This window comes from Catharus ustulatus, chromosome 2 (genome assembly GCF_009819885.2).
Source record: "Catharus ustulatus isolate bCatUst1 chromosome 2, bCatUst1.pri.v2, whole genome shotgun sequence".
Classification (NCBI taxonomy): domain Eukaryota; kingdom Metazoa; phylum Chordata; class Aves; order Passeriformes; family Turdidae; genus Catharus; species Catharus ustulatus.
This window is the reverse complement of record NC_046222.1, coordinates 54,451,292-54,471,688: the sequence shown is the minus strand read 5'-3', so window position 1 is coordinate 54,471,688 and position 20,397 is coordinate 54,451,292. Positions and strand designations below refer to the sequence as shown.

Sequence of the window (20,397 nt, the reverse complement as noted above, 5' to 3'; positions counted from 1 at the left end):
CCTGGGGTGCATCAGGTACAGCACTGCCAGCTGGGCAAGGGAGGGGATTGGTCCTGCTCTGCTCTGAGATGGGGGGCCTCACCTTGAGTCCTGTGTGCAGTTTTGGGCACCAAAATATTAAAAAGACATCGAGTTATTACAGAGCATCTGAAGGAGGGCCATGAGGATGGCAAAGGGTCTGGACAGGAAGCTGTGTGAGGAATGGCTGGGGTCTGTTCAACCTGGAGGAAACTGAGGGGAGACCTGATTGTGGTCTTCAACATCCTCATGAAGAGAATTGGAAGGGCAGGCATTGATCTCTTTTGTAATTGGTGGCAGGACTTGAGGAAACAGCATGAAGCTGAATCAAGGGAGATTTAGGTTGGATATCAGGAAAAAGTTTTTCACTCAGAGGGTGACTGGGCACTGGAACAGGCTCCCCAAGAAAGTGGTTACAGCACCAAGCCTGACAGAGTTCAAGAAGTATTTAGACAATGCTCTCAGATACACGGTGTGATTATCAGGGTGTCCTGTGCAGGACCAGGAGTTAGATTCAATGACCCTGATAGCTCCCTTCCAACTCAGCACATTCTGTAATTCTGTTTTCCCATATTTCCAGTGGGCAACCTGAAAAAGAGAATAATAAATAAAAGATTTAGCTGAGTAACAGCATCTATGAAAAAACCTGAGGAGGTGGTTCTGAAGTGCAAACTGAGATGACTGTGATGATACAGAACTTCTTTATCACTGATTTCACTGCAGTGCAACACTTTTATGCAACAATACTGCAAAAGCATGCATAGTACCCCCTTCATTTGGTATCCCCTTTTCAAATCTGAATGATGTTTCTACACTTCCCACTGTAGGCTCTGCAGCCTGCCTGGTATAAAATAACTGATACTGAATCTGTCCTTAGCAAATGAAAAATAGTCCTGATCTCTAAATACTGATTCAATCTGAAGCAAAGTAAAGGTGAAATTTAAAATACGGGACAAAAACATATTCAGGAACAATTAACATGAGAACTGTTGGTTGCTAGCAAGAACAGCTACACTAGTGATTTTTATTACACACTTCTTTCTAATTCAAGAGTCAGAATAGGTACAAAAAAATAACACATACACATACTGAGCACAACAAAGGTAGTGAAAAATGTATTTGAATGTGTATATAGACATACTTTCATGGACAATTAGTCATGTGTTTTCTAATGATGTGTCATAAATATACAACCACTTAACACTGACAGAAGTTGCACTGTAGTATGCTGTGGTACATGATGAAAGTTATGGCTAGTAAGCTTTAAATTCTAGATAATTTACTGATACTATACCACTGCTTGCTAAACCACTTATATAGCCATGCCTGGACTGCTCAGGTATCTACAATAAGAAATGTGAACTCTAGAGCAGGATGCAGTGACATAGTAAAAATATTAAAAGTTAATGCAAATTTTTCGTCAATGGCATTCTTATATGAACACTATAAATAAATTATATGATCTGCCTTTTCTTAAATCAGGATAACGAGTCTCCTGCAAAAACATCTACAGAAATTAGGAAATACACATGTCCTGTGTTTGCATGACCCTATGAAAAACCCTTCAAGTATTTTGTATCACTGATACATTTAACCTAAGCCAAGATAGTCCAAGAAAACAGCTAACTTTATAATTCCAAAAATAAATGTTCTTTCAGCACTAAATACTAACCCTTGGACTATTTTGGGTGACTGGATAATATTTTAACATATTAAGCACCTAATATATCTAATACTGACTTGCCTTTAAGTCAATGACAAACCATATGAAGAAGTTACACAATAGCAAACAACAAAACACAGAATCATCAAGGTTGGAAGAGACCTTTCATCTAGTCCTAATGTCAACATAGCACCTCACAAACATCCCTAAGTCATATCCACAAGTGCAATCCACACCATCCACAATTTAATATAGTAAAAAGGTACCAAAATGAAATGAAACATTAACTGGAATAAATTTCCGGTCTGCTTAGCAGATTAAGTTCATTTTAGAACAACATATTGCTCGTCTAGACATGCGGGGTTAAACTGCCTAATTTGGGCTGCACGCAAGACATGTCTGATGGGTTTTATTTGGTGGGGTTTTGGGGTTTTTTTGTTTTGTTTTTTTTTTTTTACTTAGTCAGATCTCTCAAGCAGTTTTTTAAGAATCCAGGAAAAATATGATTTCTATTATGCATTTTATATCCATCAATAAATGGATCATTACGTAATACACACTCAGGGCTGTCCCTGCTCTGGTATAAATTGTCCATGGACTTCAGCCATTCAGACAGGCCCCAATTGCCCCAGGTATACATATACTTGAGTAGAAACAGTTATACTAACAGCAAAATTTACTTTTGTTGTATTTAGCGATACTGGAATGCATGAGACATGCACATCTCAAAATACATAAAATCCACTTTAGATCTAAACACAATTTCACATGATTTCAAAGATGTTTTCAATTTGCACACTGACGTGCACTGTATTATCTGCACTCTTCAAAATTCAGAAAACAGTGCAGATAAAATAATCAGTCGTTTCCTTCACTCAGTAATATAATGCAATTCTAAATGCTTCAGTCCTAAGTAGCAAGTTTGTTAAATATTTTTAAGTAAATTTCAAAAAACAAATACGTAATGCAGACTCATTTAGGTTGTGAAAGACCTTTAAGATCACCAAGTTCACCCGCTAACCCAGTACTGTCAAGTCCACCACTAAACCATATCCCTCAGGGCAACATCTACATATTTTTAAATACCTCCAAGGACAGACACTCAGCCATTTCCCTCAGAAGCATGTTCCAACGCTTGACAATAGAAATTTTTTCCTACTATCCAGTCTTAAACTCCACTGGTGTAACTTAAGGATGCCTCCTCTCAATCCTATCACTTGCTACCTGGAAGAAGAGACTAATTTCTCCTTTCAGGTAGTTGTAGAGAATAATGTGTCCCCTGAGTCTCCTTTCCTCCAGGCTAAACACCCCCAGCTCCCTCAGCTGCTCCTCACAGGACTTGTGCTCCAGACCCTTCCCCAGCTCTGTTGCCCTTCTCTGGACACACTCTCAATGTCCTTCTTGTAATGAAGAGCCAAGAACTGTACTTGGGATTTGAGGTGTGGCCTCACCAGTGCCAGGTACAGGGGGACAATCACTGCCCTGGTCCTGCTGGCCACACCACTGCTGATACAGGCCGGGATGTCATTGGCCAAGAACTTGGACTGGTTCATGTCCTGCTGCTGTTGACCAGCACCCCCAGTTCCTTTTCCACTGGGCAGCTTCCCAGCCACTCTTCCCCAGCCTGTAGTGCTGCATGGGGCTGTTGTGACCCAAGTACAGGACACTGCACTTCTCCTTATTGAATCTCATAAAATTGGGCTCAGCCCTTTGATCCATACTGTCCAGATCCCTCTGCAGAGCCTTCCTGCCCTCCAGCAGATCAACACTCCCACCCAGCCTGGCCTCACCTGCAAACTGTCTGAGGGTGCACTCATCCCCCTTATTTGGGTCCTTGATAAAGACATTAAACAGGACTGGTGCCAGTACTGAGCCCTGGGGAACACCACTGGTGTCTGGCCACCGGCTGGATGTAACTCCATTCTCCGGCATTATCTGGCCATTCGGTCAGTTTTTTACCGAGTGAAGAGTGCACTCGTCCAAGCCACAATCAGCCAGTTACTCCAGGACAATGCTGTGAGAAACAGTTTGAAAAGCTTTACTGAGGTCCAGGTGGTCAGCATCCACAGCCTTTTCTTCATCCACTAAGTGGGTCACCTTGTCACAGAAGGAGATTAGTTTGGTCAAGCAGAACTTGTCTTTCACAAACCTGCTGGCTGAGCCTGATGCCTTGCTTGCCCTATCCATACCCTGTGATGGTACTCGACAGTCTGCTCCATGACCTTCCCTGACACTGAGGTCAGGCTGGCAGTTCCCTGGACCCTCCTTCTGAACATTCTGTTAAATGGGTGTCACACTGGCTAGTCTCCAGTCAACTGGGACCTGCCCAGTTAGCCAGAGCTGCTGGTAAATTATGGAAAGTAGCTCAGTGAGCACTTCTGCCAGTTCCCTCAGTAGCTTTGGGATGGATCCTATCCAGTTCCATAGACTTACATGTGTCCGAGTGTTGTAGCAGGTTGCTAACCATTTCCTCTTGGATAATTTATTCCTTTCCCTGTCATCCAGCTCAGGGGTTTGAGTATCTTGAGAACAACCGGTCTTACTATTAAAGGTTGAGTCAAAGATGGCATTAAGTATCTCCATCTCTTCCTCATCCTTTGCCACTACCCAAGAAAGCATGGAGATTATCCTAAGATCTCTTTTTGTTATTAACATATTTATGACTACATCATAGTAATTACATCAAAAAAATTTTCCAGAACTGATCAGGAGGCACAAGAAGTCCATCTTCTGCTAACATAGGTGTTTGCCTCACAGAAGTAGGAAAGGATCATGAAGGGTTTTCAGTCTGTGATGAAATCCTAAATGGCTGAAAAAAGGAAAATTCTGTCTGTACTTTAGTATTACTATTTACAGTATCTCAAATTCTGATAATGAAGTCAATGTATCTAAGCACATGATAATTTTCCCTTTTCTAGGTACACAAAAGCAGAATATGCTGGGGTACATTCTTCAAGGCCTAGAAAACAAATGCTATAAGCATATATGTCTGACCTTGCCCTTCCATTGCTGCTTTCTCACAATATTACACTAAAAATCAAAGATTATTTACATTAGTGATGCACTAGGATATCTTTCTTTTGGGTTTTTTTTTTGTTTTAAAAAGATTCTTACAATTTTGTGTTTAAAGTTGTAGTCAACAATTTTTGAAGCGTAACAATGAAGCCTTCCCCTTACTGTATTGCAGACAGATTTCTTTGAGAGTCAGGTCAAGACAAATGAATGTCATCCAAACCAAGATCATCAAAAATCTCTGCAGTTTTCACACAAGGCATGACTGTGACCTTATCTTATTTAACAGCAAACTGTTTCTTAGCAAGCCCCAAACAATCCCAACCGCACAGATACTGTTTCCAAAGCTAATGAGCCATGGCACAGAACAGCTTCCTTCTTGGGTTCAGGGACAGCTAAAGCTCTCCTAGTTGAAGTTCCCATTTAGGATAATAATGTTTCATTAACCAGCTTGGTTATCCTGCTCTAATTTAAATTAATTTAGAGAGGAATGAGGACTAGTACTTATAAATAGGCTAATTTATGTATTAGCTAGACCTTAAAACAAGTACAGTTTCAAGCCTTTTGTCCTACTCCACAGCAAAGCTGGAAGTAAACATCTATTTCTAGCAGGCCATTATAGCTTCCCTTCAGCTTCTTAAATCTGATAAAAGGAGCTGAAGAATTAAAGAAGTACTATGCATGCTGGAACTGTAGTGCTATAGTGGCAGAACGGGATTAGCATGCTAAAAGGAAAGCAAACAGAACACTTCCCACCTACATAGAACTGCATGACAAAAAGAATATCAGAGGTAATGTCAGACCACCAGTGTCAGCAGGAGTAAAAGAGAAGCGCACATTAATATCACCACATAGGAAAAGATGTATCAAAGATATTACTTCTGTCTTCCCTCTCACCTCTCCCTCATGAGATGAATTTAATTAGAGGTTTAATTAAAGCCTGAGGCCAGAATAAAGGTTTTCATACTGAAAGAGTTCATAAAAACCGCCATACAAGGTCAGACAAAAACACACCTATCTAGCAAAATACCAGTTTATTAACAAGACAGGAAAAGATACCATGGAAAAAAATATAAGCATAGGGTAAGCATATACATTGCCTGGCCTAATATCCTCTCCAGAACATCCAGTACTTTCTTGAAACTTCTTGAGCTAGTGGGTATATATTTGTATGTGACAGGTTCTTCTACAAAAGCCCATAGCGAATTGTTTCAGAACTTAATTACATGTGAAGTTGAAAAGCATCTTGAATTTTGCATGCTTTTTGCTTGTTAGATTAATATAACTCCTAGTCAGAAGCAATAGTAAATCTGTTTGATTCTGTATCATTATTTCAGCAGAACTCTACTCTACTAGCACGCTGTTCTGATCTTTTCCTTTCCACATGTGTAATGACTCCCTACATTTCCCTTTCTGTGACTGAGGATTGAACTAACATTTTCATTAATTTCTCTCAATTACAAGGTTTCCTTCTCTGTGCAGAAGGAAACTGAAGTACATTAGATCAATATACCGTATTAGGATTATTCCTTCTCCATATACACACTTATTTACATTGAAATTTCCACTGAACTGCATTGTATCAGTTGGATTTTTTTTAACTTATCCTGAATTATTCTGTAGTATGTGCAAATTCTGACACCTCATTATTCATTCTTCTAAATAATTAATGAATACATTAAGAGCACAGGCCTCAGTTCAGATCCTTATGGGATTCCACTGATGACCTCCCTTCAGTATGAAATCGGGGCACTTATTTTTGTTCTTTTCGTTGTACATTTTAAGCAGTCTTATGCAAAAATTTCTCATTATATCATGGTAGCTCAAATTCTTTTAAGAGCCTCTGGCAAAAAATCTAGCCAAAAACATTGGATGATATTGTTTCCTTCAGAAAATGCTGCTCCTTAAAATAGGTTGAAATGTTTTCAGTGTTCATCCACATGGTCTCGCATTTTGAGCACTGATTTCTAGTTGCTTGCCAGTATACTTATCAGATATACTGACCTGAAGCTCCAATGATGTCCTCAAAACCATATTCATTATTCTATACCACAAATGCATTTCTTTATATTTGAACTCCTTAGAAAGGCTGGTGAAGAGGACTTGTACTTATTAGTTGCTGCTAATGGCATGACATGTACAGTTCCTGCCAGGGCCAGCAGACTGGGATCAAGCAAGCAGCACAACAGGTAAACGCTGAGAGAGAATGGTCTCGTGCTGCTGAGCACACTGCTGACTCACTCACGCAGCAAGGAACGCTGCACTGCAAATCCCAGCTGAGTCACACAGCCCAACCAACAGCCCCTGGGTCCTCAGGAACACATACCTTTATTGAATCACACTGGGAGTGGAATAATGCTGCAAATCTTGAACTTGGGAGCAACAAAGACCTCAAGATAATAGTTCAGGTCAAGGAATTTCTTTATTTTTAAGGCAGGGAGTCTGCTCTGATTAAGTTATTTATCCCTGGGAGAAAATGCACACACTGCACACCTGTCACACTGTTGAGGGACTGCTGGAAGGTCAATCCACTTTTTGTGCCAAAAGTTGTCCACAAGAGAGGAAGGTGATGTAAGAAATAGCTCTCTCAAAAGTCAGACAACAGCTATGGAATCATGTCTACAATTTTGCTTGCACACTTGCCTCCCAACAATTAAATTTCTACACATTGTAGGACATGTCCTACTTTATTTAGAAAAAACCTAAGAACAGACGCCAATCTCTCCAAATGAAACTACACATTCCCTTGATAAAAACTAAATGAAGCATACTAGGTTAACACACAGGTCAATGTGGGCTGAGAAAAAAAAAATGTCTTTTAACATTCCCTCTTTTTCTTTACTCCCGTAGATACTCATTAAGTAACAGATGTTGCACTCATTTATCAGCAAGTGGAAACAACACACTGATGATTTTATCTGTCACTAGTTACTGTAGAGGAGGACATTACAGGCACTGTTTGGAGTATTTCCAATCTGATTTTGTGACAACATACTGCATTGAGTAAACTGCAGGCAACACTGAAACACCAGACTGTTGTTGAAGAATTACCAAGTCCTAGTACCACATTAGCTGGGGTCTGTATTACATTCATAAAGCTTTTCAAAGTTTTTATTTAATCAATCTCTGAATAAAAAAAAAAAAAGTCAGCATTAAACCTCTTTAGAGCAAGAATTAGAATGTCACATATGGGAGTTGTATTTTTTAAATTATTATTTAAAAATCACTTTACATAGTCTAACATTAAAGTGAACATAAAAAGGATCAAATAGAGTCTGATACTTCTCAGGACTTTGAACAGCAATCTCCTTGGACAACAGCCTTCAGAATACATACATGAAAACAAACATTCTGAGTTTAAGCACCTTTTAACACTCACTGACTTGAGTACTTGAACACAGTTGGTTTACTACTTCAAACTTTCCATATAAATTTTAATACAACTTCATGAACTGTAAATTGCAACACTCATAAATATATAAATTATATGCTTTCCTAACATAAATTCTTATAAATAATTTTTCTTCACTGCTAGTCAAGTAAGATCATGCCTTCCTCATAAATGCCAATACCCAGAGTGAGCTTGGGCAAACCATATCACCTGAAGTAGGTAAAATTAAGTCTCAACCAGACTTTTCAACTGCAGTTTCACAGACATATCTGATTCTTTCAGCTTCATATCATTAGAATAAAAACAAATATGTTCTCTCACAGAAATTTTTAGATGCAATTGTGATGTTCTGAATTACCACAATGTTTTAAAATTTAGAAGACTCTAGATGTTCCAACTTTTATGTTCATCACAACAAAGCTATTAACTGATGCAAAACTGCTTTGGCATAGTTCCTCAGGATTGTTTTCACTTACAGTAATTTCACGATAACAAGCCACACGGACTATAAGCCGCATCTCTGGGTGTTGGCAAATATTTCGTTCTTTGTCCATAAATAAGTCGTACCTGAGTATAAGCCGCTCTGTCGTTCGCAGTGAGGACCTGCGTGCAACAAAGTTGCCAAATAGTAACAGAATCGCAGCATGGCGGGGTTTACTGGCTCAGCTCGGGCTGTGCAGGTTCGGTCTGCTCGGGGCTGCCAACGGGGCCAGGTGGACCAGCCCGGCGCTGCCGCTCGGCAGGGCCGCTCGGGGCCGGCCGCCACCTCTGGGCTTGCTCGCCCCGGCCCGGCGTTGCCCCGTGGTGGTAGGCAGGGACGGAACCCCCCCGCTCCCGCGGCGGTGGGCGGGGACGGAGCCCCCGCCTCCTCACCGAGCCGCGGCAATGGCGGCACGGGGCCCCCGCCTCATCCCCGAGTCACGGGGATGGTGGCCCGGGGCCCCCGCCTTCCTCCCGGGTTGCAGCGATGGCGGTACAGGGGCCCCCCGTCTCTCCCCTGGGCGGCGGCAGAGGAGGGAAGGAGGGAACTCTCCCTCCTCTCTCCCCGCCCCCCGTGCTGCCTGCAGGGAGCCAGGCTCCACCCGTGGCGCAACAGAGTAACAATTTGTAACAATCACGAAATGCCAGCTTTTACTAGCAGTTGCTCGGCTCGGCACCCTGGCTGGCACTTCTGAGGTTGTAAATGTCAGAAAATTATTCACATAGTAGCCGTTCCTGAGTATAAGCTGCATTTCCGGTGTGGGAGCAAAATTTTAGTCAAAATGGTGCGGTTTGTATTCGTGAAATTACTGTACCTTTCTAATTTTACACCATCCATACCTGTTCTGTCTTCTAGCCAAAAAAACCCCTCATTCCCTATCTAGATTTTTTACTGTGACTTTTATTACTTATTAGCTAGTTGATGATAAGAAAGTTATGGTAAAATAAAATCTGAAAAGAAAGGAGTAGGGCAAAACAGTGTTCTTTCTCCAGATGCTCAATATATGTAAATAATCCACACAACCTCCAATTACACATTAATCTCATTTCTAACAGAAAATCTTAATCTTATCAGTAAATTAAAATCCCTCTTTTAACACCTTATTCCCAAACAAATGTAATTTCACATTTACTTTACAGTCATTCATATTCAGTGAAGAAACAAGAACCTTCAAGGCTATTTTATTACTACAATCTAACTTTAGAAATTAGGCAGTCCTTAGAGTAGTAAGTGACACAGAGTAAGATTCTAGATATTTTGACTACTTTTTCTGGTCTTTCTAAACTAATTAAGCAGTCCTTACTGCATTCTAGTAGTATCACAAACAAACCTTCCCTGCCTTTCTTACCCCCACCAATAACCTTTCCAGCCCCACCCCCCCAAAAAAACCTTTTTTTCTTTTTAGGTGTACAACACTTTATCTAAGATACCAATTTGTTCAGTCCAAAGACCTGCTCATCAGTGGCCAGATCTAGCTCTTCTTCATCTTAATAATTTTAATATTTACTAAGCAAAGTACATTTCCTAAAATCTAGCAGTATAGTGATTTTTGCTTTCAACTTCATTTAAGTTGAAAAAAGTTTCTTCAGTTATCACTACATAAATAAAGCCCTGCAGCTCACCAGGAAGTACTGGCAGAAGGTGGCCATGTGCTGTACAACAATTGACACAAGGTTGAAGAAAGATTCAAAAAAGATGATGGACAAAGTAGGACATAATGGTGATGCTGTAACAGAAATAAAATGTGATCATCCAGTGTAACAAGCTCTTAAAACTCCACTGCTGTAACTGTGGTTGGATTTTGATCCTGGCTGACTGTTCCTTAAGAACAGCCGAAGGCATTGCTTCCACCTTTGCTGACAGAGATAAGGTATGTACCCTGCGGGTGGCACATAACCTTTTTCTTTCCCTATATCAAAGTATCACAGAAATAGCAAAAGAAAGCAATTCAAACTCTGAAGGTAATGCAAGTTTACAACAACCCTAGGAGTTAGAAAGAATAAAAAAAAAAGACAGTCCTCATTGCTTCTAAACTCTGTGTGAGGAGATGCATTGACTCGACCAGCGGACATAGCTCAGGAACAAGTTTCTGAAGTTAATGCCACAAGCTTCTTTATCCTATACATGTAGACTGTACAAAACTCCTGAAGAACTAACATCCTAGTTTCATTGTTCTTTAAAGTGGTTCTTAGGCTCCAGACAGAAGTAATAGTTTTCCTTGAGAATCATTTCTGAAATGTTCCATAAGGAAATGGACAAGTAGGGCATTTAAAATAAAATACTAGGTCAACAACTCAAACTTCTTAACTGGCAACTAACTGAGCCTGTAGAAACACAGCTTTCAGCATCTATGTTGAGCATACCTTGCTAAAATGCAAGCATTTACACTATAATTTGAAGTAAAAACACATTAGGATTTTCATACACTTATGGAATCAAATCCCTGGATAACAAAGCTTACTTGTTAAAAAAAACTGGATAAGAATAATTAAAGCTAAGTTTACAGATTTATCAGTATTTTAATTATGTTACTGAGGTTTTTGAAGGTATACAATTACACTGTATAAATGAATTGTGCGTCATTCAAATGACTTCTGTAAAACAAACATTCCTAACCCTATTTTATTCTTTCAGGACATGCAGCGGTAAACTCCAGCCAATCTCTGAAAAAGCCATGATTTGCAGGTGTTAAATCAGGAAAGTATACTAAAAAAATAAGAAGATAACCATTAAAAGTTATTTGAAACACAAGGCATTCTGTTTCAAATCTATGCAAATCAGCCAAACCACAAAAACTGTATTTTCATTCAACCAGTTTTCAGATGTGTGATTATGTGTACAAGATACTATAGACACATTTTTTTTACATATTTAACAGCTTAACCTTCAGAGAAATTGGATGTTAAGGTAAATTGTGGAATTTCCATACTCATTAAAACCACTCTTCCAAATGGTGAGATACAGTGAAGCACATGTATCAATCTAGCTTTCAGAGAACCCCTATACAATTTATTCTGTCCTATGAAATCTAGATACCATAAATAACATGGGTTACACGACAACTAAAATAACTGTAAAATAAAATACTTAGTTACGCAAAGATCCACACATAAAACTATAATCTGTATGTTGTAGAATAATGTATTTAGTTCCACAATGTTAAATAACTTGCAATTATATTGCTTTCAAAAGTATCACACTTCACAGGCAGGTGTTAGTTTTCAAGATGCAAACACCAAGTAGAAGATTAAGACATACCAGCTTTCAAATACAAGAAGTTACCTCCTGTTTAAATGCTATTATTTCCTGGATTTGGGACAATTTCACTTTTCATCATGATAATATGGCAGAGGGTCTTGATGTGTGCACAGTGGAGCCAAACAGCCGAATGTTCTCAAAGGGGTTGCAATGGGTAGCCCATGCAGGGCTTCAGGAAGAAAGGAAAAGGTGTGCACTGAGAATTTGACAGGGTGAAGGGAAGCCCATTGAGTTGAACCTGATTAGATGTGTAGAAAACACAAGAGATTCCTCTGCTCCAATTGTACACCGGACAACGAGGGAAGAACTCACAGCATGATTCCAGTTGAAGTGATTCACTGATCTAAGGAAAGGTAATACAAGTAGCCTGGAACACCTTCCACAAATACCCACACTCTACCCAGATTCCTCTGTTATTTTTCAGAATTGCATGCACAAAATGAAACTGTAAATCAAGGTATTAGAGCATCAAGATCATATCCTCAGACCAAATAAACTGCTGAAGATAGTACTATTTTCAAAGTCAAAGCTTAGTGCTTAACTGCCCTTTCCTTAGTAATCTGCATTTCTCCTCTTTCCTCCTCCCACTCCTCAAATATTAGGACTATCCTTATTTTTATTCTTTGTTTTTCTTGAGGTTATATAATTTCTTGCATATCTTCCATGTTTCCAAGCATATTAATCTTTCCTTTTGATGAAATGGTGCCTCTTGAATCTCCTGTATAGCAAATCCTTTCTTTGCACTGTCACTCAAATGCCACCTTATTTCTCTTTGCTCTCTTTTTCCTCACTTCTATCCATTTCCACCAAAAGAGAAGGATTTTTTTCTTTACCCATCAGTTGCTCATTCACACTTCACACAATGCCTTTTTCCCAAACCTTCAATAGCTAAGTTATTAGAATATATTTATAAAGAGACAGGAACATCAGCCCCATTTAAATATTTATTGTAGCAGAAGAATTTGGCAAATTATTCCTGACAATCCTTAAAAGTGGCCAAGGAAAATCTTACCCTGATACACCATAAGGCACTTTCAGTGGGCAACATCTAAAAAGCACACACCTTATACTGCCAATAGAGTTTTATGTCAGAAAATGAATCCATTTCAGAACTGAATTACTCATTGCATTCTCCTTAAATCACAGACTGAAGCTTTAGGTCAGACAAATGTTTTAGCAGGCAGTTGGAGACGAAGACCTTGACACCTAAATTTTGCAAAGCTATTTCACAGCAGTAACTCATGCACGTCTGTTGAAAAAAATTTGAATGCAAACTCCTCACTGATTTCAATAACTACACATACATTGATATGCTGTAAAAATCTGGTGTAGCTAAACTGTCTTTTAGACCACATCTACACATAAGCAAGAAGACAACCCACATGACTTCAGGTAAAGAAACAAACAATTCTCTACCTGCAAAAGATATGCTGAAGTAGGTCCATAAAGAAACAGCTAACCTTCAAGAGATGTCAGTAAGAAAATGCTATTTGGCAGCATCATTACAAAAAATATTTTTTCATCAGGACCTAGAATTTATGATTTAAAAGGTAAGTCCCATGTCAAAGGAGGCAGAGACAGAAGCCACAACACAAGCTCAGCATTATATTTTAAAAGGACATTAAAAGATAATGGCCTATCCTATTTAATGGAAAGCAGAATGTTTTATATGAACTAGCTGCAAATAACACAAAACCTGCACTCCAAAAAACAGTACATAAGATAATAACTTTTTTAAGTAACATAAACATTTAAAAAAAAAATCTTTAAGAGATGTGGACCCACTGTTTCAGAGGAACCTGGGTAACTCTTGATACTATATGTATGTGTAAGTTGCCTTGAAACACTGATCTGATTAATTTTTCATATTTCTAATAAATATGTTGAAAAATACTAAACTATTGAGTGTATGACTCCTAGATACTTATAAATTTCATAAAACAAGCAAATTTTTAAAACTTGTTAAAATGGCATTTTATATATTTGAACAAAACTCAATTGTCTTCCAAATCCAGTTTGACACACATCTCAGCTGTCTAGTAAAGGCGTTTACATTTTTGATACGCATTTTGAAAATATTCATTGAATCAATGATAAAACCCCATAGCTTATATGGAATGGAAAACAACTTTTCAATTATTGAACAGATGAAAATGATAAATTAAAAGATTATGCTTCTGGATATAATTTAAAGTTTGACTAAAATTGAGTACTCAATTTCATTAAATCACTGCACTGCAGGAAACAGGAAAGCAAAGGCCACATTAGCAATCAGCTGTAACAGTCACATTAATTCTAACTTACATGTGAAAAACTCGAAAACAGAGCAAGAAATAGAAAAGGTAGCCGGCACAGAGCACTGAATGTGAGCACAGCTTCTCCTACATGCAGAGGTTGATTGCTTCCAGCAAACAGTAATGTTGCCCTCCAGTGTTCAACACTTCCTTTTAGGAATCACTCCTAATTAATATCTCCATCAGTCTCCTTAGACATGCTCAATTATAACATCACTGAAGCAGAGAACAAAATACAAGCCTCAGGCTAGGTATTCAGTGCAGAACAGACAAACAAGTCAAGACAAGGATTTTAAACTTTTTGTTGTTGTTGTTTAAAAACAGTGGTTTTTTCCATAAAACTACCACAAGAATACTTTGCATATCCTACTTCTTTTTTGATTTTGGTACCCAAAAGTTATTTTATAAAGCTTTGCAAGTTACAGCTTTGACAACACTTTAATGTACAAATCCACTACTCCTGCTCCAAAGCCACTACTCAGATTCACACACAGCAAATGCAGTTTCTTAAAAGACAATATAACAGATTATTACTTATATCTTTTTAAAAGCACAACAACTTCTAAGGATAATGTAATAAAGGAAACTGACTTCCAGTTGATACAGTCTTCAGTCTCTAGGAAGGATATCATTGTTAGTAACTCTAGGCTTGAGATTTAAGAAAGTAAGAGGACAAGATTACTTTTTGCCTAAACAGATTTTTCAATAAAAGCTTTATCATTTAAGCAAAGCTAAAAGAAAACAACTGGCCAACCAAGAAAAAATTCACCCACTCAAAAATGATTGCATGTGGGCCAGAAAAAGCAAGAATAAACCCACTGATTTTAACTAGGCAACTGTCCTGTAACAAGGAAGAGTACCCAGGAGACACATGCACAATGCAAAAATATGCACAATACAAAAATATGCACAATGTCTAAAGAAGCAAAATAACAAACTTGACATTTCACTGATTCTATTCTAAACAGAGTCTGAAATCATATAAATTCACAGCATTTCTATTAGAAAATTAAATACATGTTTTATATCAAGTATAACAAAATTGCTCAGCTAAACCAATATATTTGGACAGGTAATCAGAAATAGACTACAATAGAAAAATCAAGGTTACAAAAAAATCCAAAACTGCTGTAAAGCTCTAAGAAGAAAACAACAAAGTTCAAATCCCAGATTTGATTTGAATATGTCAGTACCACTAACTACACCACAAGACGAGAGGCAATGCTGACTATGCAATAATGGATCTCAGATTAACTGAAAATTAATCACTAGCTGATTAGGAAAATATGTGCATCACCAAATTTGAGAGATCTAATTTGGTTCCTAAATAAATGACTAATCTCTTGCAACAAGGGAAATGGAAAAATAAGCTTTTCTAAGGTCAACTGAAAGATTCTAACTCAAGCATTTTCCCATCTACGTAAGAGTCCTTCTCCCTCTCCTCCCTTCTTTGAAAGGCTATAAAGTACATCTATAGAGATGACAGCCTCAGATGTGGTACCTATTACATACTCTAATCATCACTAACTTTCCAGCTTCATTTTATCCTCCCCTGATGATACACTTCAAGTTATCAGAGTCTCAGTATAAGGTCTGTCAGAGAATCCATGATGTGGTGCTTGATATACTTCAAACTACACAATCTCACAATCTGGTAACAGGTGGATGACTCAGCTCTAGGAAAAGATGAGATACTCCACAGTATCTTTAATTACTCCTTCCACAGCCCTTCAGCGGAGTGCTTTAATCACAGGACAAGAGACACCATCTTCTCTTTTACAGGATGGTAGTTTTGTTTTTTACTTTGCTTCATTTAGGTTTTGCTGAAATATAGAAAACAATGGTATTTCCCCATTGTGTCACATAGTACAATCTAATTTTAATTGGTGACATCATTGTGAGCACCAACCAGTTAATACCTCTGTTAACATACTGCTTAGTAGCAGGATTAGTCTAAAAGTGTGAAAAATACCGTAAATTTTCAAAGAGATTCATAAAAGCAGGTTAGGTTATGTACAAACAATTAAACCAGCAAGACTGATAAAAGTGCCCAAATTAGGAGAAGCTAAATTAATGAAGACTTATACAATCATCTGATCAGATCTACATGCAAACTAAAGGCACTGGAAAATGGTCACATTTTGTCTACATGCAAGGTTGAACCATTAAAACCTGGAAATTTGACATACCTAGGGGGAAAGAAAAAAAGTCAGCAAATAAGGAGTTGCTATGAGAAATATTAAAGGTTTAACAAACACCAATCTTCTTTTAAGTTCTCCTACCAGGAACCAACGGAATATGAAAAAATAGCAGCATCTTGAGATGCTATTTTAAAAACAACACACTTTGTCCTTCCAAGTCTCTTTACAACACAGTCATAGTAAAGAATAGGCAATCTGACATTTAAACATTTTAGGTTTTTTAAAAAAAATAAGCCTATTGTAAAGTTCTAATTGAGTATATAGATCCTTATGCCCCGTACAAGGCCAAGAAAGGAGTTTCATCTTACTTTCTAATAGTTATCACTACACAAACATCAGGAAAATAATTCCATTTAAATAAAAACTTCTGATAAATTACGAAGTTCAGTATCATCTGATAAACAATGTCATGGTATCAACGTTACCATAGTTAAATCCAGTCAAATGAATTAACATAGTACCACTACTAGATTCTGTGCATGTCTGTATCAACAATCTCAACTACCTGTAAGCAACCAATGTCATCTACATCAGGCTCGTGCAGATCTTCCAATTTAATTTCAGTAATGGTCATTGCAAATTTCTGCAGTCTCTTCCTTCCACTGAAACAAAATGAACGGTCACCAAATTTACTTCTAGTAAAATACTCTCTCTTGCATCCCTACATCATTGCTGCAATCATTTGTGACAAAGAGATCTATCCAGTGTCAGGGCTCCAAGGCCCAGTAAGGCAGAAGGAAGAAGTAAACCAAACAGATAAGGATTTGTTCCATGTATCACACACTTAAGCAGGAATCAGGGGGAGGGAATCACAACACACAGGACCAACGTTTTCAAAACTAGGGGATTTAAAACACAGGGATTATGACTTCAATCCATTCCACAAAGTTCATGAATAAGAACCCAAAACCCAAACAGTAGTTAAGACTGAAAGGTGTAATTCTAGAAAACACTCCTCACTCCAGCTAAGAACTGAAATGCTGGATGTAAAACATTTTTCAATTCACCACTTCTATTGTTTTTCTGTTTCTATACGGAGCAGTCTACTAGAAGAATGAACTAAATCAGGACTCTTTGGCTAGAAGAAGGCATCTGAGGAAAAGAAAATGAGAGACCTTTACATAATGGGTAGTACAGTCAAAAAATCAATACTCTTGAAACATAAGAGCTAAGGCATATCACACTGAAGTGGAGAAGGTAGGTTTTAAAATAAATGCTACACAAGTATGCCCGTAATTCCTTCCCACTAAAAACTTCCTAAATATATTTTACACAGGTTAACACATATTTTATGTTCTAAAACAGCAAAAAAAATTAAATGAAGGAAAGAAGAAGAAATGCATCAATTAAAAAGTCTCAGAGCCATGTTTTGCTAGTGGCTAGAGTAGCAATAGAAAAGGTCTTTATTACAAGCTCTCCCTGCTCTTTAACTTTTATCAATGCACCCACTCTTGAAAAACAGTGCAGTGGGCTAAATGGGTCTTTAGTGCAATCTGGCATAAACAATGTGTTCCAAGACAATATTTTAAAATCAGGATTGTCGGGTAAAAGGAAATGCTCACAGTCTTGAAATAACAAAATAAGATCTGCAGTAAAAAGAGGCACTCTGTTGAATTAACAATTGTACTGACAGACTCGAGCTACTTAGTTTTCCAGGGCACATACAAACTTCATTTGGTAAAGGCAGCACCAATTTCCTACCATTTATTTTCTTGTAGCAGACTAATGCATGGGTTTAAATGCATAGCAAAGCACACTAACAGAACCTTACTTCAGACAGGAGTCTCAGTGGGCACTTCCTGAGGAAGACTGCAGAAAGCCATGCACATGAAGTTACATGAATGTGATGAGAGGCAACAGACAAAAAACTGAAACAAACTACCGAAACATGACGAAGAAATTCTTTACTATGAGGGTGGCAGAGGACTGGAATAGGTTGCACAGAGAGGCTGTGGAGTCTCCTTCCCTGGAGGTATTCAAAATCCATCTGGACACAATCCTGAGTAACATGCTCAAGGGGACCCGGCCAGATCTGGGGGTCAGATGAGATGACCTCCATCAGTCTCTTCCAACATTAGCCATTCTATGATATAAAATCATGTGTTGGGTCTGGTTGAGAGGCAGCTAATTTTTCCCTTAGCAGTCCTCACAGTGCTGTACTCTGTAGCTACAAAGGTGTTGATAGTAAGTGTTTTGGCTACTGCTGGGCAGAGCTGGCACAGCATCAAGGTTGTCTCTCCAACATTGTCCCCTCTTACCACCCCAACAGCCAGTGGACTGGGGGTTGGCAAGATCTTGGGAGGGGACACAGTCAGGACAGCTGACCCAAACTAGCCAAAGGGATATTCCATACCATATGACAACAGTTCAGTAATAAAAGCTACCAGAAAGGAGGGGGGGGGCCTCTGTTATAGTGATGTTGGCCTTTCAGAGCTGCTGCTACATGTGCTGCTCCCAGGACGTGGCAGGACATTGCCTGCTGACAGGAAGAAGAGAATAAATTTTCTATTTTCCTTTCCTTCCACATGCAGCCTTTGCTTTATTAAGCTTCCTCATCTTCATATCACAATGTGAACTTGGAGCATTCCAAATTATATTTTAGATGACTAAAATAAAAAAATGCGCTCCAGGAGCAGTCACCAAATCAGGCTGAGGAACTCCAGACCTTCAACAATAAAATATGTTTTAAGCGCTAACAGGACTAGGTTAAAAACTAACCTGAAGTAACTTCCTCTAAAATGCGTATCATGTGGACACTTGTGGTCTTCTGAGACCCTGGTACCAGCACTGATAGCTAAAATGGGATCTTTTCTCTTTCTGATAGAGGTTATCTGAAAAACAAGACAACTCTCTTCCAAAGAAGCAATCAAAGCCTGGTCATAGCTAAGTATCAACAAAAATTTGTAGCGTCATGACATATCCAGCATTCTTCCACTAATACTTTCACATCACAGTAGCTCATCTGCATTAGCATAAGCACTAAATTAATTCAGTAGAATTTAAAAAAATATTAAAATTAATTCAGCAAAATATCTTGGATCTTGTCATGCTGGAAGTTTCATAGAAGGAAATCTGAATTTCCCAACTTGACAGTCATATACTAAGATACTCAAAAGAGCAACTTTTTGTAAGCCTTATTTATTTTTAAATCTGTAAGGCAGAATCAAGAGTTTGTTCCAAGTGAAATAGCAATCCTTATGCAGTATCATATGATTTCATGGGAAGTATCTTTCAAAATGCAAAAAGTTATTGTAAAACTGTTTCTCAAAAAAGTATTGTTATACACAGCGTGATAGAAACGATAAAAAACCTCCAGGTGGCATCCTTTTGATCTCCAATAAGGAAAATTTTACAACTTTGAACAGAATCCATTTTCATGGCTTTGTATGAAGTCTTGACATAACAGAACACAATTTTGATATCTTCTAGACAAATGCAGCTGCATCTTTAAAAACACATGGCAATTTCAACACCTTGGTTTGTCCCAGCAAGAAGGTAGTTTCCTCAGATCCAGAATACAGATGAACACCTCTGACAGTCAGAACAAAACAGAAATAAATTAAACTCATCTTGGGAGAAATTCAGTCATGACCCTCACTGTGAATCAGTGATCCGATTTTGCATCTTTACTGGAGAAAAAGTCAGTAACCTACCATTAAAGCTAGGAATTCTTCCAGCGGAGACAGCAGTTCATTGAAAAGGTGAAACAAAAAATGGATTGGCAACAATCTACAGACTGTGAAGTTCAGATCCCACAGAAGTAGAACCTATTAAGCAACTCACTATCCTGGCATGAAAGGAGTGTGGAGAGAGAGAGAATGCAGCAGATCAAGAAAGAGCTCATGTTGGAAAGCCTACACAGCCAACCTTAATGCAGTTCACAGCCTAAGAAGTATCTCAATCTGATTACTACCACCACCACCCACAAACACAACTCATGCTAGGATCTGGAACCCATGCAACCTTTCCCAGATTTTGAATAAGTTTAGGAAAGAAAGGTACCTAGCACATAAACTCTGTTACACAAGAAATATGAGGCTTAGACGAGAGATAACCTCCTTCATCTTCAGACTCAGCAG

General features: G+C 38.4%; 1 protein-coding gene across 14 annotated transcripts in view; it reads right to left on the bottom strand.

Annotated features, from left to right (window-relative positions):
- The window catches only part of NBEA (neurobeachin), a 471,232-nt gene that overhangs the window by 431,965 nt on the left and 18,870 nt on the right, over window positions 1–20,397 (bottom strand). The window lies entirely within an intron of this gene.